Consider the following 22,890-nt stretch of genomic DNA (forward strand, 5'->3'; position numbering starts at 1 on the left):
TAAACCAAAAGGCAAGGGTAAAAGGATCCAAGGCTTTGAGCATCAGTGGATAGGAGGGCCTAAAGGAACAAAATTTTGGCCTAAGCGGCTCAACCAAGCTGTCCCTAACCATGTACCTGTGGCGTGAAGGTGTCAAGTGAAAAGCTTGAGACTGAGCGGTTAAAGTCATGATCCAAAGCAAAAAGAGTGTGATTAAGAACTCTAGACAACTCTATCTGCGGATTCTAGAAAAGCTGAATTACAATCCAAAAGGGTTCACCCAGTTAAAGTGTCTGTGGCATTTATGTATCCAGTGGTAATACTGGAAAACAAAGTGCTTAAGGTCACGGCCAAGACTTTGAAAGTTGTATTCAAGAATAAAAAAGAACTGAACTAGGAGAATCAATAATATCATCTGGATTCTAAGTTCCAAAAGATGCCAACCATTCCGAGTTTCAACAGATAGTGAGATACCAAAACTATTCAGAAGCAAAAAGCTACTAAATCTCGCTCATCTAATTGAAACTGAGCTTCATTGAAAACTCAAAGATTTATTGTATCTTACTCTTCTTTTTATCCTACTGTGTTTTTAGTTCTTGGGGACAAGCAACAATTTAAGTTTGGTGTTGTGATGAGCGGAGATTTTATACGCTTTTTGGCATCATTTTAAGTTTGGAGCAAAAGTCTGATTCAGAGACAGAGAAAGCACTGCAGATGCTGTCTGGATCTGACCTCCTTGCACTCGGAAGAGCTTTTCTGGAGCTACAGAAGTCCAAATAGAGCGTTCTAAACTGGTATGGAAAGCTGACTTCCAGAGCTTTACAGAAATGTATAATAGTTTATACTTTGCTTTATATTGGAAGGCCCAAAACTGTCGTTCAATGCCAGTGTCCTGCCCCCTTTCAGGCATCCAGCGTCCAAGGAGAAGAGACCAGCGTCCAAGGAGAAGAGACCAGCGTCCAAACGCCCAAAGAGGACCTCCTAGCCAGCGTTCAACGCCCTAGAGGCTTCATAGCATGTGGATCTCATTAAAGCTCATCCCAAACACTTACCAAGTGGGCCCCAGAAGTAGATTTTAGCACTAAAAAGATTGTTTTACCCTTATTAGTCATTAGTTTAGTATTTAAAGTAGAAGATCACTCTTTGTTAGGGATCTTCGGCCACTTTACACATTATTTTCGTTTTCACCATTGTATTTTCCCATCAGTATGAGTTTCTAAACCTCCTAGGTTGAGGGGAGGAGCCTGCTAAGTCTTCTGAATTAATAAAAGTATTAATGTTTCTCTTCAATCCGTGTTTGATCCAATTCTAAGATGTATATTCGTTCTTCATCAATATGAATGCGTTGAACTGGCATAAGGTTATCAGATTCTACATGGATTCAGAGTGCATCTTTGATCGGACAATGATGAACCACCAGCTTGATTATACATCTCTCAGACGGCTAATCCACGACTTTGTTGGGGACTTCTCGAGACACCAGTTAACCGAAGTACGGGGAGATTAGAGTCTCTATGGTAGAGGCTAGAACCCAAAGGTGCAGCATTCTCTGATCCGGAAGATCCGACCTTGTCTGTGACATTTTGAGTAGGATCATTAAGGAGAATGGACTGTAGGAGCTTCACCCTCAATCAGAATAGATCCACACTAACCCTGGGGTTCAGATCTGGAGGAGTATTGGTGGCTGCTCAAACTAGCATCAATCACATACATCTTGCCATAGAAGAAATCATTCACAATTGAAGAAGACAGTAAGACCAGAGTTAATCTAGAAGGACAAACCAACTCCAAGCCTCATCCATCTAAGTTTTAAGATCATCATTCCAAATAATCAAACTGCATTTAAAAAAAATCCAACAACTTCTTGATCCACTTAATTAAGACCTGCAAGATAATCATAGCTTGCTTCAAACCACAATCCTCGTGGGATCAACCCTGACTCACTCAGGTATTACTTGGACGACCCATTGCACTTGCTGGTACAGTTGTACGAAATATGGGGATTCGTGCACCAAACGTCAGAGTATTTTTTACTCCCACTACAAGGTTTTTAGTTATTTGTGACAGTTTTTTCTTATTTGTGGAGGTTTATAACCCCCACTAAATGATTTGTGGAGGTTTCTAAAACCTCCAAAATTTGAGGTGCCATGAGGTCTTTTGTGGAGATTTTTAAAAACCTCCACAATCTATTCAGTAGAGTTTTTGTGGGTGTTTAGTGGAGGTTTCATATTGGACTTTTGTGACAGTTTTAAATTACGTTTGTGGCAATTTAAAACTCCCATAAATTAATTTTTTAATTTAAAAAAAATTAACTATTTTGTGAGATTTTCAAACCTCTACAAACCCTGTAATTATTTATTTATTTTTAATTTCAAATTATTCATTAATCTCATCTCATTTACATATTCTCAAATAAAAAAAAAAAAGAAGCAGCAGCAAGCTTGAAGTCCTAACCCTGGCTATTGTCAATTGTTTTCAAATATGAGACTAATTGCTACTTGTTATTTCCCACATTTAGTTTTTCACTAATCATTTCATCTATGAAGCATTCTCTCAATTGTCCAGAAACTAGAAATAACTCTAATTGCAAGCTTAGTAGAAAGAAAAAGCATACACCAGCTAACAGCTTCTGCAACTTATCTTGAAGCACTTCCTATTATATGAAAAATAAACTACATGCCAATATATATTCCTTATTCCATAATCCATACTGCTAAACATGTAAGAACTATCATAGAACAACAATTGCATTTAGAATAATAAAAACAACAAAAATGCACACCTCATCTTTGTGTCCCTTGTCATGAATCCGAGATCCTGTACCAAAACTCTTCCCCTCATTGCAAGCAGATTCTTCTCTCACTTTTCAAAAAATTAAGAGCAGAGTACACATTAAAATAAGAGGTCATATGTTCATAATGGTAAATATCAATGCAACAAATAAAAAAAATAAAAGCCATAATAGTATCATTAAAAAACAGAAACAAAAGAATTAATTACCTTCAGAGAGAAACAAAGTAGATAGCCAATTTTGAGAGACCACAACATCCTGGTTTACACACAACAAAATTAGAACCTTGATAAAAAGCAAAATTAAGAGTTAAGGCTTACTTTGGTCTGGTGTTAATGAGTTCAAATAGTTCCTATGAAAAAAAATATTAGTCAACTTCATCCCTTGATCATTTTGACTCATTTAGGAAATTTGTGCAGAAAGTGAATAATTAAGGACAAGCTAACCGGCATAGCATGATGGTAGAATAGATAGTACTGTATAAAAGAGTGGTAGAGAGTAATCATGATATACACCTATAGCAGTGTGTAATATATATTCTCTTTCAGAAACAAATAACAATCATATCATGCATGCATGCCACACATGCTAATAATCTTCATTATTTTATTCTCTTATATATGCTATTTTTTTCCTATAAATTAGTCTTGGTACTTTGGCCTTCATATTATGACCACATGTTGTTATATGAAAAATGCACAAATTATAAAGGTTAATTTATACATGTTTGTAGAAGTTTTTGAAGCTTGAAGTTTAATTGATGTCTTAGGTTTACCTGTAGTGTAGGACAGCCTTCCACTAGTTAGAAATCTGGATATATTCATGATATTGAAGCTCAATAAGAGTGGCAATACAGTAAAATTTGAGACTCACATGCTCAGTGAGGGCTAGATTTACCTCAAAGAATGATCGGATCGTTCCTATGTCCTCCCAGTAATCATTGAAGAGATAAGCCTACATGCAAGTATTTGTTATGAAAGTTCATGGGGGTGAACATAGGCTTTCTACTAGATCCAAACGCAAGATTCTCATAAATAATTCATGGTTATATATATGTGGATTGCATGGGTGGATTAAAATCTAGTGCACTAAAAATGAAAGATAAATATCACACCACATGTAATATCATATGTGAATTATTCCTTTACCTTCATGTAAAATTCTCTAGCTGAGGTATGGATGACCTCTGATCCAAAGTCATTTGCAGTTGGAAATCGCCATCTATATTTAATAAATTTGTAGCACTTAGCAAAACAATATTTGCAATAGGATGAGTCAGTTCATTTTCAGTTAATATTATTTTATTTGAATGCTTTCTGAAAAGCCTCACATGTTGTTATAGTTCAGTACCTTAATAGATTCAGAAGTATCTCCTTCTTGAATACATACACACCCATAGAAGCAATGTATGGTTTCTTTACAGCCCCTTCCTTTGAAAGCCCAAGAACAGTTGTATCTACTTACTATATATATTATGAAGCAGTATTAATTGTAATCCTTATTCTTGAAACTCCTAATATGTAAGAAGCAGCACAAACATGAGTTATTATCATTGCTTTTAGGTCTTCTCCTTTGGACTTTTCACTAAATCTGAGAATCTTGCCTTTATCATCTATCTTCATTAGACCAAAATTAGAGGCATGGCTATCACATATGAAGAGAGTTTTAAACAATAATATGTGACAAACATTGTTGAATCATTTATTCATTTAAACTGATAAAAGAGCTAGTTTCTCATTCAGAGAAAGATGACAAAGTGATTTCAAGATATACATCATGTGATTATGTATACTAGAAACAGATTGGAAAACCATTAACCCAACCTACCTGTCATCCATGGGGAGACAAGAAAGAATAATATTTGCACCACTCTCGCGATGATTCTGGATATGAAGATGAGTCAAAACATGTCAAATTTGAATGCACAACAGTATTGAAGGAGGAAAGGAAGAAATATTGATTGGACGAAACGGTGCCTTACTTGAACAAAGTCCATATAGTCCATTTGGTAGAGATGATCCCTAGAAAGAATCAGGACATCCTCAATATCCTTGCTTCTAGGATCCTACAGCATCATAGTTAAACAACACAACTTGGATTAAAGAGTTCAAGTGTAGATTATGTAACTACTCTAATTTCTATAAAATTATTATACCTCAAAGAGCCAGTGGAACTGCCTCACGGCATCAGCAGTACCCTGAAACCATCTTTTACCTGCCTCCCCTGGAGTTTGAGTGGCAGCAAGAACCTGAAAAAATAAATACAAGCATTCTTAGTCTTGAGTAATCACAAGTATAGTTATTCAACACAGAATCCATGCCAAGTATACCTCAACATAGCCATCTCCAAAGGTAGCACTAGTGCTAGAGTTGTAAGCACGTGCAATATGCCTGTTGAGTGAAGCTGAGTTGAACTGAGTGAGAATGTAGACCTTGTTAACTAAATCTATATCAAATCCTTTGCCTTGACCTGAAAAATTTACAGAAGAGAAGAGTACATTAGAATATAAGAAGAAGGATTTGTGTATAATTTTGCCAAAACTATATCATCAAATTATCACAAAATCTAATATCTTTGAAAAAATTTGAAGAATTGAAGAAATCAAAGAACGAGAAAAAACTAGGAACAAATCCTCATTGTAATGACTCCACACAACATAAAATCAGTTCCACGAGATCTGATAGTTTTGAACGTAGCTTCAATCGAAACTTAAAGAGACTCGCTAGCTCGCCTTCTTGATCTCCTCATCTAGCTCGCCTTCTTCAATCACTAGCTTCAATCGTAGAAATTTTTTTAGTATTGATCGGGCTGTGGGGGTTATTGTTAATGATTTAGGGAGGTTTTATAAATTGTCACCATTAAAATATATTATGGAGGTTTATAATAACTCCCACTAAAAAACTTCCACAAACAAGCAACAATTTTGTAGTGTCCGACGAATTGGAATTTTCACCGATCAAAGAAAAAAGATCAGCAACACCGAACAAATAGTGCACTTAAGAAGTTAGGACTATACCTTGTAACACCCTAACTATCAAATGTCACGCTTCTAGTTGTGCCACTCTGATAGCTCGGGTATTACAACGACTCTTATAATATGTAATACTAAAATATGAGCCTGTTTAAAACTTAGACTGAATTTTTTGAAAATATACGTTCATACTTACAATATAAATTACAATACTCACAGGAAATACACACAGACACACACAGACACACACACACACACACACACATATACATATTAATTTACAAGCATCTCATATCAAAGTCCCATCCCTCTTACAAAACTTGCAAAGTTAAAAGCGAGGAAAACATAAATACTAAAACAATACAGAAATATCGTCTAACAGAAAAGAAATAAGCTCTTCCGAACTTCGTCATCTGTAACCTGAAAAATAAAAGACCTGTAGGGGAGTGAGAACATCATCCTCGAAAGGGTTCTCACTATAGGGTTGTAAAATTACTATAATAGGATACGTGAGATAAAATTGTTACAGTGATTAATAACCGCCTTATGCATCTTTACAAAAGCAAAGGTTTACTATAAAGAAAAATCTGAAATCTTTTCTGAAAGATGGAACTGTTCATTTCTTAAAAATTCAAAAGCCTATCAAAAGATTTATCTATGCTGAACCAGATTAGTTTTTCATACTTTTCTAAACCAGAAACATCAACCAAACATGGCCTTCGGCCCAGCTCATGATCAACCACGACCCTAGGCCCAAACAGTCCAAATAACAACCAATCACCACGGTCCAACAGAATCTCAGTCGCAAACACAAGTAGAAAGGTTCAAGCACAAACAAACAATTACTTCAAGTAGAATAATTAGCAGTTAACTACAATTAATCACAAAGGCAAACTAAGTATAATATGCACACTCAAACAATATCACATAGATGCATATGATGAATGCCTGTCCTAGTGGCTGATGAGTCTCATCTGTCAGTTATAAAGCCAACCCGACAAGTCCTGGTAGCTAACCATTGGACTGTCCCTCTATCGTTGATAAACCATTATTTCATGGTTTATCTTGTGCTCATTTGAGTGGTTTTTATCAAGTCTTTACCCACTTATTCATATGATTTGAATGATTTTACAAATTCCTTCCTAGTTTTGTTCTATGGTTGAAAACTTGCTTCCTTGAAATCTTTAATTTGTGTATTTTAATTCTCCTTTATACCATTCGATGCCGTGATCCGTGTGTTAAGTATTCTAGGCTTTATAGGGCAAGAATGGCTTAGAAAATGGAGAGGAAGCTTGCAAAAATGGAAGGAACACAAGAAACTAAGGAGATAACCAGCGAGCATCGACGCGCACGCATGGCTCACGCGCGCGCGTGATATGGAGAAATTTGCAGCGACGCGTGCGCATGCCTAACGCGTACGCGTGAATTGGAGTTTGCACAAAGACGCGTGCACATAGATGACGCGTACGCGTGACACACCAAGACGACTAGCGATGCGCACACGTGACCTACCTGTACGCGTGACATGCGCGGTCTGCAGAAAATTCAGAAAATACTGGGGGCGATTTCGGGCCGAGTTTTGACCCAGTTTCGGCCCAAAAACACAGACTAGAGCCAGGAAACATGTAGAAACTCAACAATTATTCTCATTAGCATAGTTTTTAGTTTTAGATCTGAATCTAGAGAGAATTACTCTTCCTCTATGTTTTTTTTACATTCATAGTTTTATAGTTTTATGCTTTTGCTTTTAGATATTGAGAAGAGTCATCACCTCCGTTGAAGTTACTAATCTAGTTTGTTTTCTTACTCCCTATTTATTATTCCATATTCTTAATTCTTTTTTAGAGTTACAATTGGATTGTTTCTAGATTTATTGATACAGAGAATTACTTTTTCCTTTAATTAATTTTCAATCCCTATTTTATTTAATTTATCATGTCTTCTTCTTATATTTTTATGAGCGTTATATTCATGTCAATGGAGTAGATTCCCTACTTGACATGGGGGGTTGATTAAGAGGAGACACTTGAGTTGGAATGCTCAAGTGATTAGTTAAATTGGAAGTTGTTGGCTAATTCTGTATTTACTAACACTAGACCTTTCCAAGGGAGAGGACTAGGATTTGCGAATAAGAGTTAGCTCAATCGCTTGACTTTCCTTTATTTAGTAAGGGTTAACTAAGTGAAAATAACAACCTCTTTATACTACACTTGAGAGAATTCCAACAAGGATAGAACTTCCAATTAATCATTCCCCCAGTCAAGGCTTTTTATTTCTAAATATATAAATCTCTGTTAATTTTCATTGCTTTAATTTACAACTATTTATTTGCCCATTGCCCAAACTCAAAATTCCCCAGAAAACTCCTGATTAATAAGATAGCACCCTTTTTGTCAACTCGTTGGGAGACGACTTGGGACTCATACTCCCAGTATTTTTATTCTAATTTTTGTGAAAACCTTTCTAAATTTATGAGCGGATTTTTGCTGGTTAATAACTATACTCACAACGCATTTCTATATTGATTTCTTAATTGGTTGACTTCCGCCTAAACATCAGTTTTTGGTGCCGTTGCCGGGGAGTTGCAATTGTGTGCTAAATTATTAATTGGTGTAAATATTTTTATTTTATTTATTTGTGCATTTTATTTTCTTTTATTACCATGAGCTATATGTTTCTCTCATTGAATGACGCGTTCACTGCCTGATCTGAGCTTAGCCACATTTGATCCTAAAATTGAAAGAACTATTTCACGTATAAGGCGAGCTCGGCGTCGGTTAGCCTCTGAGGGTGGTGAAGTGATTGTTGTCGATTCACCAGTCTCATCTGAGGGCAAATCTGAACCGCCATCTGAGGGAGAAACAAGCTCCTCTACTACTGATTCAGTTGATTCACGTGCAGATAATATGGCAGCACCTAGGAGGATCACTCTCCAGGAAGCTGGAGCCCTAGATCAAGTGCATCATCCAACTCTGGCTGCAGATTTTGAACTGAAAACTGCAACTAATCAATTTGATGCCCAAGTTTCATGGCTTACCTACTCAGGAGCCTATCAAGTACCTCGGGGTTTTTCAGACAGCCTGTTCTACTATTAGGCGTCATGGTGCAAATGAAACTTCTATTCTGTTAACCACCTTCCCATTTTCTCTTGAGGGAAAGGTGAGAGAGTGGTACTACTCCCAACCTAAAGCAACTGTTACCAACTGGGAGATGCTCAGGAGAGAGTTCTTGGAAAAATACTTTCCAGCTGAAGTTACAGATAGACTGAGAAAAGAGATCTCATGCATCATTCATGGTGAATCTGAAACTCTCTATGAGTACTGGGAGAATTTCAAGAATCTTCTGGACGCATGCCCCCACCACATGATTGACAAGCTGGTGTTGATCAGTTACTTCACTCAAGGCATGAAGCCTAGGGATAAAACTACACTGGATGGTGCCAGTAATGGTTCCCTAAAAAAGTATAAGACCGCAGATGAAGCATGGCAACTGATCAGCGACTTAGCTGAGTCCACTCGGAATCACAGGCACAGGAACAGCCACTCAAAGGCTATTGCAGAGGTTTCCTCTAGCAGTGAGACTACTGCCGTCACACAAGCTATATGTGAAATGACCAACCTACTGAAGCAGATACAGTTGAATCAACAACAACAATAGCCTCCCCCACCACAACCAAGCCAACAGTTGGTCCCCGAAAGAGTATGTGGAATTGTTCTGATTATAGTCATTACACTGATGAATGCCCGCAGCTCCAACAAGAGGACAACACCGTAACAGCTACTCATAACTTCTATGACCGCCCGAACCAAGGATACAATCAACAAGGCGGCAACTACAACCAAGGTGGGAACTATAACCAAGGATGGCAGGACAACTCCAACTAGGGCTGGAGAGATAATTCCAACCATGGCTGGAGGGACAACTATAACAGAGGAGGCAGAGACAACCAGGGAAATCAGAGGTGGAATAATAATAACAATCAGCAAAGCGGGAATCAATAGAACCATTCCTATCAATAGCAAAATCAGAACCAGCCTTACAGAGCACCTCACCTAAGGCAGTCCCAAGGACCTCAACACAACCAACAATAGGTCCCTCATATCACTTATCCTCCTTCCTCATCAAATGATGAGATGCTTCGTTCTCTTGCACAAGGACAAGACATGCAGACTACACTGAACTCAACTTTAAATGGTCTGAATGCCACTTTACAAGCTCTCGTCTCTCGGATAGATTCATTTTCTAATTCCACCAACCAGCCTTCAAGCTCTAGTGGAATTCCTTCTCAACCCTTACCTAACCCCAAGGGTGGCATCAATGTCATCACTTTGAGGTCGGAACCACACTGCAAGAGAGGAATCATGAGGAGCCAAGCTCACCAGAACACGCCCCAGTTGAAGACATAGTTGAAGTGGAAGATGTTGAAGAGGAAGAGGAAGTGCAAGACATGGTTGAAGGAGAAGTAGCTCAACAAAGGAATGGAGCACCAAAGGAAGCAGAAGCTGTAAGTGGTGCCATTCCTATCCCATTTCCACACCTTGCAAGGAAATCCAGAAAGCAGATGGAACTCGATCCCAAAATGGTAGAAATCTTCAAAAAGGTTGAGGTAACTGTTCTCCTTTTTGATGTTATTTAACAAGTACCTAAATATGCGAAGTTTCTAAAGGATTTGTACATACATAAAGATAAAATTAATGAATTAGAAACTATTCCTTTAGGTAGTTCTATATCGGCTTTAATGGGAGGTATACCTAAAAAATGTAGTGACCCAAGTCCATGCATGGTTAACTGTACCATTAGAGGTGTAATATTTTCTGACTGCATATGTGATTTAGGAGCGTGTGTTATATAATGCCATTGTCTATATATGATGCTTTGAGGCTCCCTCCCTTAAAGAGGTCGGCAGCTCGTTTTGTGTTAGCAGATAAAAGCATTATTAGAGTGGTTGGAATTGCTGAAGACGTGCTAGTGAGCATTAAGGGGCTCACATTTCTCATTGACTTCTATATCTTGGAAATGCCCCCTATTGACTCAGGAAGACCATCATCAATCCTGCTTGGAAGACCATTCCTGAAGACTTCGAAGTTCAAGCTGGATGCATTCTCAGGAACTTATTCCTTTGAGATAGATGGCAGAGCAGTGAGTTTCAGTTTAAATGAAGCTATGAAGCACCCTCTGAAAGATCATTCTATCTTCCAGTGCGACATCATTGATGAAACTGTAGCTGAAGTTTATCAAGAGGAAGTAGAAGAGAAGTACATGGAGCAAGGTCCAAGTGTGGGGACACCCTCTGAACACAGTGAGGACACTTTGCCATTATCATTAGCTCAAGATAATCCAGAGCCTAGCCATGAGTAAAAATTGGAATTAAAACCCCTTCCACCCCACCTCAAGTATGCTTACCTTGAGGATAATCAGCATCTCCCAGTTATCATTGCAAGGGAACTCACTTCCCAATAGGAGGAGCAGCTGCTTAATGTGCTGAGAAGATATAAGAAAGCAATTGGGTGGAGCTTAGCGGATATAGTAGGCATCAGCCCTCAAGTTTGTGAGCACAGAATATTCTTAGAAGAGGGAGCAAGACCTGTCCGTCAACCCCAAAGAAGATTGAATCCCACCATCTTAGAAGTTGTCAAGAAAGAAGTGACCAGGCTACTTGAAGCTGATATCATCTATCCCATCTCAGATAGCGAATGGGTTAGCCCAGTACAAGTGGTGCCCAAGAAGTCTAGAGTCACAACAGTGAAGAATGAGTATGGAGAGCTCCTGACAACTAGAGTGCAGAATTCATGGAGAGTTTGCATTGATTACAGGTGTCTCAACCAAGCTAATCGCAAGGATCATTATCCCTTGCCATTTATTGATCAGATGCTTGATCGCCTATCAGGTAAATCCCATTACTGCTTTTTAGATGGTTATACAGGCTATTTTCAAATTTATATAGCTCCTGAAGATCAGGAGAAGACTACTTTTGCATGTCCCTTTGGAAGGTATGCATATAAGAGGATGCCTTTTGGCTTATGTAATGCACCAGCTACTTTCCAAAGATGCATGATGAGTATCTTTTCAGATCTTATTGAAAGCTGTATGGAAGTTTTTATTGATGATTTTAACCTATATGGTGATTCCTTTAACCTTTGCTTGGATAATTTAGATAGAGTATTAGACAGGTGTGTTAGTTCAAACCTTGTATTGAATTTTGAAAAGTGTCATTTTATGGTAAAACAATGGATTGTTCTAGGACATGTTGTCTCTAATACTGGTATTTCTGTAGATCCAGCAAAGGTAGATATCATTTCTAGTTTACCTTACCCCTCCTCCGTGAGGGAAGTCTGTTCATTCCTTGGTCATGCAGGTTTTTACCGGAGATTTATTAAGGACTTCAGTAAGGTAGCATTGCCTTTATCCAGACTGCTACAGAAAGATGTTGAGTTCGAGCTGAGTGAAGATTGCATGCAAACATTTGATAAGCTGAAGATTGTCCTAACTCAAGCTCCGATTGTGAGAGGACCAAACTAGAGCCAACCTTTTGAGATTATGTGTGATGTCTCCAATCATGTAGTAGGAGCAGCGCTGGCTCAGCGCGAAGGTAAGGATCCTTTCATAATTGCTTATGCATCTAAGACCTTAGACGCTGCTCAGTCTAATTACACCACCACTGAAAAATAGCTTTTGGCTATTTTTTTGCTTTGGATAAATTCCGAGCCTATTTACTTGGTACTAAGGTGGTAGTGTACTCAGACCATGCAGCTCTAAAGTATTTATTAGCTAAAAAAGAGTCTAAACCAAGGCTAATACGTTGGATACTGTTGCTACAAGAATTTGATTTAGAAATTAAGGATAGGAGTGGTACCCAGAATTTAGTGGCAGACCACTTGAGTCACCTTGAGCACATTAAGGATGACTCCACTCCTATCAATGATGCTTTTCCATTTGATAGCTTGCATGCAGTATCTGAAGTAGTTCCTTGGTATGCACATGTAGCTAATTATCTAGTTAGCCATACTTTTCCTCCCAATTTTACTAAGCATTAGAGAGACAAGCTGAAAAGCGAGTCCAAATATTATATATGGGATGATCCATATTTATGGAGGTGTGGTGCTGACCAGGTAATTAGAAGGTGTGTGCCCCAATCAGAATTCCAGTTCATTTTAGAGGCCTGCCACTCTTCTGAGAGTGGAGGACATTTTAGTCCTCAAAGAACAGTTAGAAAAATTTTAGACTATGGATTCTGGTGGCCTACTCTTTTTAAAGATGCTGCTGCCTTTTGTACATCTTATTCCCCATGCCAAAGGTTTGGTAATATATCCAAGAGGGATGAGATGCCCCAACAGATTATGCTATTCTGTGAAATTTTTTATGTTTGGGGCATTGACTTCATGGGTCCATTTTCAAACTCTAGTGGTTACCTTTATATACTGTTAGCCGTAGATTATGTTTCTAAATGGGTGGAAGCAATTTCTACCCGTACTGATGATGCTAACACTGTTGTTCCCTTTGTTAGAAATCATATTATCTGTCGCTTTGGATTACCACGAGCAATTGTGAGTGATCAAGGCACTCACTTTTATAACAGGAGATTAGCAAGACTACTGAAGAAGCATGGGATAGTTTACAAAGTAGCAACAGCTTATCATCCCTAGACCAATGGACAAGCAGAAGTGTCTAACAGAGAGATTAAATGCATTTTGGAGAAGATAGTAAAGTCTCATAGGAAGGACTGGAGCACCAGACTTGTTGATGCGCTCTGGGCATATTGGACAGTGTACAAGACACCCATTGGGATGAGCCCCTTTCGCTTAGTGTACGGAAAGGCTTGCCACCTTCTAGTAGAGGTGGAACACAAAGCTTTCTGGGCTGTGAAGGAGTGCAACATGGGATTTGAGAAAGCTGGCACTGAAAGAAAGCTGCAACTGGCAGAACTAGAAACCCTTCGCCTCGAAGCTTATGACAATGCCATATTATACAAAGAGAAGGTGAAGGCTGTGCATGACAAGCATATTAAGAGAAGAGAGTTCAGACCTGGAGATCTGGTTCTCCTTTACAACTCCAGGCTGAGACTCATGCCAGAAAAGTTGAGATCCAGATGGGAAGGACCCTACAGAGTAGAGAAGGCAGAGCCATATGGAGTCTTCCACCTGAGTCATCCTTCAAGTCCTAATTTCATCAAGGTCAATGGACATTTCCTAAAGCTTTATCATGGTGAGAAGATGTAGGAACACAAAGAGCTAGAGGTCTTCCTCTTGGAGGACCCACCAACAGAAGCAAAATGAGCTTGAAGACCGTCCAACTTAAGGACGTAAAAGCAAAGTGCTAGGTGGGAGACAACTCACCATGGTATGATCGTTCTATTTCAGTCTTAGTTTTATTTTATCTTATTCTATTTTATTTTTCTTAGTGACTCTTCTCATAATTTCTGCATATTCATCTGCATGCTACATTCTGCATTCTGCATAAAAAAAAGAGAGAAAGCACACGACGTGCAAGCGTCGCTGACGCGTACGCGTCATATGTGCATGCGACAAAGGAGAAGAATGAATAGAGAGTTACGCGGGAGCATGGCTGGAGGCGTGCCTTAGGCACAAACATGCCCACGTGTACGCGTCCCTGACGCGTCCGCGTCACTTGAAAAATCAGCCATCCACGCGTGCGCGTCACCCACGCGCACGCGTGCCCCTGCAAATCGACGTAAATGGGTGTATGGCCAGAGAGTTATGATGGTTGGGGCTGGAATTGTGCTGGAAGCACAAGCTCTATCACGTGTACGCATCCCTGATGCACACGCGTCGTCTTTCCAAATCAGGCCATTCACGAGTGCGCGTCCCTCACGCGCACGCATCACCCTAAATTTTGGCAACGTGCGTATTGAAATAGAGAGTTGTGTGTGCGCGAGGCTGCTCTCGTGCCAATGGCACAATTCAGGTCACGTGTACGCGTCCCCCACGCGTACGCGTCGCTTGAAAATAACGCAATTCACGCGAACGCGTGATGCACGCGTCCGCGTCGTATGCGACGCACAGTTCTACTATATCTACACCGGAATTCTTATCTTTTCTTCCCCAATCCTATTTCTTTCTTCTCCCTTCTTAATTCTTTCTTTCTTTTCTTTCTTCCTTCTTACTTTTTACTTTCTTCTTTCCCTCTTCATCTTCTTCATCAAGGTTTTTTTCTTCTTCCCTTTTTACTTTTCAATTATTACTTTTATTTATGTTTTCTTCTTCTTTTTCTTTTTACTTTCATTACCTATGTTTTCTTTGTCTTTCTTTTTCTTTTTAAATTCTTTTAATTGGTGTTAGATATTTTTTTGGGTGATTGTTTTCCTCTATATTTTGCTTGTGAATATATTGAGGCATTGTTTGACAATTAATATTACTTCTTAGGGTTGCTTGCATGTTCAAATTTAATACTTTTAATAACATATTTACCATGCATGCTAAGTGTTTGTGAAAAAGCCCATATAGCATTATGCAATTTTAATTACCCTGTTCTTCTACTCTAATGCCTATTTTTCATACAACCCCTTTCAATATTTTATTGATTGAATATAATTGTCAATACAAACAGATTGTTAGTTTGAAACATTTGATAATCAAATTGGGCAATTAATGCTTGATCTATGCTACTCATGCCTTTGCCGGCATGCTAATAAACATCTTGCATCCACTTGCCATTATATGCACTTGCTATATTTTCAGTGATGAACTTATCACATGTAGTCGCGACCATGTGTTAACGTCATCCTTCTTTACCTTGGCATTAATTATCACTTGTACTGTGCTCTCCCTTGCTTTAACCTTGGCTTTACATGTTACTTTCCTTTTCCCTTTGCAGGATGGCCACCAAGAAGGGTAAAGAGAAAGCTGCTCCCAAGCCACCGGCAAAGAAAGGAACAAAAAGAGCACTAGCTGCGGAACCATCCTCAACAGCAGTCAAACAACCAATAAAGAGGATCAAGAGGATCATTAAGGTCAATGAAACAAAGAAAGCCTTTCCAGGAAGGGACACTGCGCGGTTCACTAACCGCTACTATGAGCAGATGTTTCCCATCCTGGCTGAGCGGAACTATAACAATGAGCATCTTCTCATCCTCCCAACGCACATTGTTGATTTTGTAGAGACTTGGATTGAGCGTAGACAATGGGATTCTTACGGAGACAGCCACGGCAGGTTAATCTCTCATGGGTAGTTGAATTCTACTCCAATTTTTACATGCCAACCCTGCAGTCTGTCTATGTCCGTCAGAAGCAAGTCCCCATAACTGAAGAGGCCATTCAGTGAGCTTTAGATCTCCCCCCTACTCCAGAAGGATTGGACGCATTCCAAGAAGCCTCATTCAAGCGCCAGACATACCAATTTTACTGGGACACCGTCCTCAGAGTTATAGCACAACCTGGCAGTAGATGGATCTATGGATACCATCGATCCCAACCTAAGGGCATATTGGCTTCAGCACTTACTTTGGAGGCTCGAGTATGGGCATAGATTATGTCCCACTACGTCTTTCTGAGCACTCACGAGTTCTCCTTCACTGCAGACATGGTTGTTCTCCTCTGGTGTATCCTTACAGACCAGCCCCTCAACTTACCAAGACACATCCGGCATGACATGGGACACGTACAGATTGCGGGTAACCTACCTTTCTCCGCCCTGGTTTCAGATCTAGTCTCAGCAGCTGGAGTCTCCTATAGAGCTGGAGACACCAAAGCCATGATTCCACAGGATGATCAGATTGTTCCTAATGGGAAGTACATCAGACCTCCAGCAGCAACTACTAGCCGGCTTGCAGAATCGGCCGGAGATATTCCTTCTCCTTCCACACCACAAGCACCTTTAACAAATCAACTGCTCCTTCAGATACTAGAGAGGTTGGACCGGCTTGACCGGCAAGCAAAATGAAGGGAGCACCGTAACAAGCGCCGATTTACATACCTCAAAGTGCTGATTGTTGGCAACCACCCACCTGAAGAAGACTCAGACACTCCGGACTCCACTTCATCTACTAGCACAGGGAGCCATGACAATCCCGACTATGGAGATACTGCTACCAGCCCCCCTTTGCTCCTGACTGATGGCACCGAGGACGGTGCAAAGCTTTAAGTGTGGGGAGGTCGGTCAGTACCTGACTTTCGGAGGTAATTTCTTTTTCTTAACACCAATAGTTTATTTTTTCTTTTGTTAGGATAGGATATATTGCATAGTAATAGATTTTTGGCATGCATGTTCTATGTGGTTGAAAAAAATAATAAGTTTCTTTTTAAGACCCTATTTTTGAAAATTTTCACTAATTTAAATTAAAACTTGTGTTAAAACTTGTTTGAAGATTGTAATTTGGAACATGAATTATAGCTAAGAACACACAACCTGTGAGATTTGAGCTTAATTACATGGTTACATTATTTAACCATAATATTTTATTCTTGTGTGTTTTCTTCTCTATGATTGTAATTTTTATTTTGTTCTATCATATATGTCCAATGTTTAATGTGTTTATATGCATGCATATGATTGAGGCCATTATTTGATTATTAGCTCATTTATCCCAAATAGCCTACCTTTCCATTTACCTTTGTTAGCCACTTTGAGCCTTTTAATCCCCATTTGTTCTATAATTTACCACATCACTAGCCTTAAACGGAAAAACAATTAAACACCCCAATTGAATCTTTGGTTAGCTTAAGATAGAGATTGTGTATCAACTAAGTGTGGGGAAACTGTGGGAATATGGGTTAATAAGGAATGTCTTATGTTTCTATTTCATTTAAATATTGAGAATTTGGGTACCTACTCATGTGAGACCAAAAAAATTAAAAATCCATGTGCATTGATAAGTTATGTTTTATTTTTTCTATTTCCTTAAAAAAAACCAAAAATATTGAATAAATAAATAAATAAGGGGACAAAATTATCCCAATTGTTAAATTAATGAAAAGATTAATGCATAGGTGATACAAATTAAAAGAAGAGTGGATGCATAAGTATGAAATGAAAAAGTGAGAACTTTGGGTAGCTAGGCAGGAATTTAAAAGTATATAGAGTGTATGTGTGTATAGATAAGAGCTTAGGCCATTCAAAGATTCAATTTATAGCTCACTTAGCCATATATATATACCCTCACCTTTACCTTAGTCCCATTACAACCTTGAAAAGACCTCATGATGTTTGTATTGGTAAATTAAATATTTGTTGATTGGTTAGGTGAAGAACAAAGTTTAGAAAGCATGACTAGAGAAGAGTAGAGTGATTACCCTATACACTTGAGTGATTAGAGTGCATATACACAATCAGTGAGGGTTCAATGCTTGATTCTATGTTCCCTGCTTTCATGAGCTGTCTTCTTACAAGTTTACTTGTCTTTACTGTATGATTTGAATTAGTGGAATTTGAATTATTTTTGTCTTGAAGAACTTATTTACTTTTAACCAAGTAGACCAAATCATCTTAGCATATAGTTGCATTCATACATAGGTTGCATTGCATTGCATGAGTCTTACTTTTCCCTACTCATTTATCTTATCTCCTTAAGCTAAGCATGAGGACATGCTAATGTTTAAGTGTGGGGAGTTTGATAAACCACTATTTCATGGTTTATCTTGTGCTCAGTTGAGTGGTTTTTATCAAGTCTTTACTCACTTATTCATATGATTTGAATGATTTTACAAATTCCTTCCTAATTTTATTCTATAGTTGAAAACTTGCTTCCTATAAATCTTTAATTTGTGTATTTTAATTATCCTTTATACCATTCGATGCCGTGATCCGTGTGTTAAGTGTTTCAGGCTTTATAGGGCAGGAATGGCTTAGAAAATGGAGAGGAAGCTTGCAAAAATCGAAGAAACACAAGAAACTAAGGAGATAACCAGCGAGCATCGACGCGCACGCATGGCTCACGCGCACGCGCGAAATGGAGAAATTTGCACCGACGCGTGCACATGTCTGACGCGTACGCGTGAATTGGAGTTTGCACAAAGACGCGTGCGCGTGGATGACGTGTACGTGTGACACGCCAAGACGACCAGCGACGCGCACGCGTGACCTACGCGTACGCGTGACATGCGCGATCTGCAGAAAATTCAGAAAATGTTGGGGGCAATTTCGGGCCGAGTTTTGACCCAGTTTTTGGCCCAAAAACACATACTAGAGCCAGAGAACGTGTAGAGACTCAACAGATATTCTCATTAGCATAGTTTTTAGTTTTAGATCTGAATCTAGAGAGAAATTACTCTTTCTCTAGGTTTTCTTTACATTCATAGTTTTATAGTTTTATGCTTTTGCTTTTGGATATTGAGAAGAGTCATCACCTCCGTTGAAGTTACTAATCTAGTTTGTTTTCTTACTCCCTATTTATTATTCCACATTTTTAATTCTTGTTTAGAGTTACAATTGGATTGTTTCTAGATTTATTGATACAGAGAATTACTTTTTCCTTTAATTAATTTTCAATCCCTATTTTATTTAATTTATCATGTCTTTTCTTATATTTTTATGAGCGTTATATTCATGTCAATGGAGTAGATTCCCTACTTGACATGGGGGTTGATTAAGAGGAGACACTTGAGTTGGAATGCTCAAGTGATTAGTTAAATTGGAAGTTGTTGGCTAATTCTGTATTTACTAACGCTAGACCTTCCCAAGGGAGAGGACTAGGATTTGCGAATAAGAGTTAGCTCAATCGCTTGACTTTTCTTTATTTATTAAGGGTCAACTAAGTGAAAATAACAACCTCTTTATACTACACTTAAGAGAATTCCAACAAGGATAGAACTTCCAATTAATCATTCCCCCAGTTAAGGCTTTTTATTTCTGAATATATAAATCTCTTTTAATTTTCATTGCTTTAATTTACAACTATTTATTTGCCCATTGCCCAAACTCAAAATTCCCTAGAAAACTCCTGATTAATAAGATAGCACCCTTTTTGTCAACTCATTGGGAGACGACCTGGGACTCATACTCCCAGTATTTTTATTCTAATTTTTGTGACAACCTTTCTAAATTGATGAGCGGATTTTTGCTGGTTAAGAACTATACCCGCAACGCATTTCTATATTGATTTCTTAATTGGTTGACTTCCGCCTAAACATCAATCGTGCATCCCCAACTCGAGTTATTCACAATCATAATCAAAATTCACATCCAACACCCTCACTGGAGTATATTCACGGGGGCGAGCTCATCTGGAACTTTCATAGTGTCCGGCCACACTTACGACATAGGGTCAGCAGAGTATCAAATATCCACCTGGAGCACGTGGTGGCTAGCCACTGCTTTCGCCCAAGGAAACTCGTATCTCAGATAGGTGAAGTGCAACAATCACAATATCAATAACTTATCATATATGCATTTATTCTCAGCCATAAATCAACATTCATCTCAGCCATCCGACTTAAATTCATGATTCATAGTTAGCCATTATTCATTATCATATACAGCCATTTCGGCTCATAACATAATAGCACTTCCACCATCCAACATCATAAAACTCATAAAATCATCATTTAAGCCATAAATCACTTTTCTCAAATCACTTTTCTTTGAAATTGAATTCAATTCATCCCAGTCTTAACTTCAATAATCCACATTTCTTAAATCACTTATAACTTATAAGCCATCTTTCTCAAAAGAAATTTCCTCTTTCAAAAGCCATATCTCCACAACATCCTTCTAAAATTTCCAGACGATTCAGCAGTTAGGCCAAATCAAAAATCTCTTTTGAAAGACCCAAAAATCAGTTATCCAAAAAAAATAGAGTTTGGTGATAGAAATTTCTCAGCAGAGTCTCAAGACTTTAGAGAAGGACAACATATCTCATTTTCTTAAAAATTTATTGGAACTCTTAAATTCATAGACTCTTGGTTTAAGTAAATAGAAATAGAATTTATTATAAAATCGAATCGTATAAAGTCACAAGTCCCAACCAATATAAAACCAATTCACTTGAAACAGAGCCAACCCATTTAAATCAAAACCACTTTCAGGTACTTTCTTAAAACCAATTCTCTGACTTCTTCTAAAATGTCACAAACTCAATTGTTCGATCAAAAATCCAATTTCCTTTAAAATCACTAAAAGCTCCTCTGAACGAAATTCCTAAATCTAACAAAAAGCATAAGCCCTTTTTATATTTAAAATCAATATTAGAACATAATGCTTTTCTTCAGTGATTCAAAATGGTAAAGTAATTCCTTCCTAATAATTCGAACTCAAGACATATAGTTTTTCTTAAATAAATTAAACTCGAACACATAACTATTTTCTTAAGAACTCAAATAATACAATTTCTCAAATCCAAGCCTTTCTAAATAATTTTTCAAATGGAGTCTATGATTTTTATAGAAATTTCGGCAGCACCTCCCCTAAAACTTGGACTTTGCCACCTCTTCGGGTCCCAACCAAACCATTCCACGATCCTTTTCAACAGTCCAAAGCCCAAATCAGTTCAAAAACAAGCTAAATCCAATAGTCATCTCATTTTCATATCTCAAGAAAACCATTTCAAGATCAAATCATTATCAACCGATTAAACTCATTTCCAAAACTTTAAAGAAACAGTTCAACATCAATCTATTTATCAAAACCAAACAATAATCCAATCAAACATATAATTATATTCATCTAAGCCAGCCAGGCAATACATAAGACTTATATAATCACTAAAAAGTATATAATTCTCACATCAGTATCCATTTATAACAATCCCAAAATATAAAATGGCTCTTTAGAAAAACCCTACCTCAAAGTCGACCCTTTTAAAGTTAACGCGTCAAGAGTCCTCTTTCTATTTCTAACTCGCGGCAGCAACCTCAATGATTCCAAGCAATATCAACAGCGATAATCAAGGTTCACAGCAACGACGACTTATCTGACGTAAAGTGAGATTAAAGCGAAATGGATATTAAATGAAATTAGAACATAATTGCTAATAGAGCATCACGGTAACAAGGAACGAAACCAATTAGTCTCACCACGAGAAACGAGACGAGACAACATCGCAGCAGTTTTCATTTTAATCATAACATTTCCGAAACTCAACCCTGAGATATGAACATCGCAAAATTCTTAATAACTTATAGCTGAATACTAGCGATAAGGATTTCAAGGCTAGAATGACTCACTGTGGCTAAAGAGGAATGAGACAATAGAGTGACAGCAGCTCCGGCTCCTACCACGAGTGACGGCAGCGGCCCAAATCTCTGATAATAGCAGCTGTACAACCATGCAGTGTCAATAATCTTCCCGGAATTAAAAGACCAGTAACCAAACTCAAAACTCTTACCGGCGGTGGAACTCGGCCGTGGTAGTGGCATTTCCCAACGCCAAAGGTGCAGTGGCCGGCAACAGCAGCGGCTTCTGATCACAACACAACAACCTAGTGCGATGAGGATCATTTCTTCTTCTTCTCTGTGTGTGTTCCGCGATATTGGTGACGGTAGCATCCAGTGAACCCTCCTTCTCCAGCGGCGGGGCCGAAGATCAAAGACGGCGATGCGAGCTCAGGCTCCATGGACAGGACGGTGGTGATGGCAGCCCTGGCCTCTAACCTCCATCGCGTCTCTCTCTCGGCACCTCTCTCTCACCTATGTTGTAATTCGCAGCGGAGGCCTCCCCTCATCCTCGCGACGGCGGTGCGACAGTCCCGAGCAGCGCGACACCAGCGAGCTAGGCGGCTCCTTCCTCCCCTGCGCGCACGCTCTCTCCTCCGTTTCGTGGCAATGGTTCGAGGCTTCCTCTCCTTCAACGACAAAACGACGGCGCGGCGGCACTGATACCCATTGGCGCCGTCCCCCTTCTCTTCTCCTCCTTCTCTTCGCAACATTTTCCCCCTCCCTTTCCTTCTGTTTCTTCCGTGTAGGTGTGCGAGCATAGTTGGGAAAGGGGGCTGTAGCTACTGGGTTTGGGGAAATGGGTAGTTAGGTTAGGGTTTCAGGGTTAGGGTTTTTCCCAATTTGGGAATTAGGGTTGTAATTTTAATTAAATTAGGAGATAGAGTATTTCATTAAAAATCTAATTTAATCCCTTTAAATTACTTTAAAACATTAATTAAATTATCAATTTGCTAATTAACTCTCAATCAAGTATTCTGATTTAAAATATAAGATAATATAATTAATTATAAAAATTAAAGTATTAAATTTCAAAACCTCAATTATTT

The 22,890-nt window shown here is 38.6% G+C and overlaps 1 non-coding gene and 1 pseudogene across 1 annotated transcript; both read right to left on the bottom strand.

The window, feature by feature from the left end:
• Positions 1-3,520: 3,520 nt before the first annotated feature.
• Positions 3,521-22,554, bottom strand: LOC107615481 (glucose-1-phosphate adenylyltransferase large subunit 1, chloroplastic-like; annotated as a pseudogene).
• On the bottom strand, positions 9,003-9,110 carry LOC148544594 (small nucleolar RNA R71). Its single transcript, XR_015901167.1, has one exon. It is a non-coding gene; the product is annotated as a small nucleolar RNA R71 (small nucleolar RNA).
• Positions 22,555-22,890: the final 336 nt, after the last annotated feature.

The sequence above is a fragment of the Arachis ipaensis genome, chromosome B9, assembly GCF_059453495.1.
Source record: "Arachis ipaensis isolate K30076 ecotype BB chromosome B9, ASM5945349v1, whole genome shotgun sequence".
Classification (NCBI taxonomy): Eukaryota; Viridiplantae; Streptophyta; class Magnoliopsida; order Fabales; family Fabaceae; genus Arachis; species Arachis ipaensis.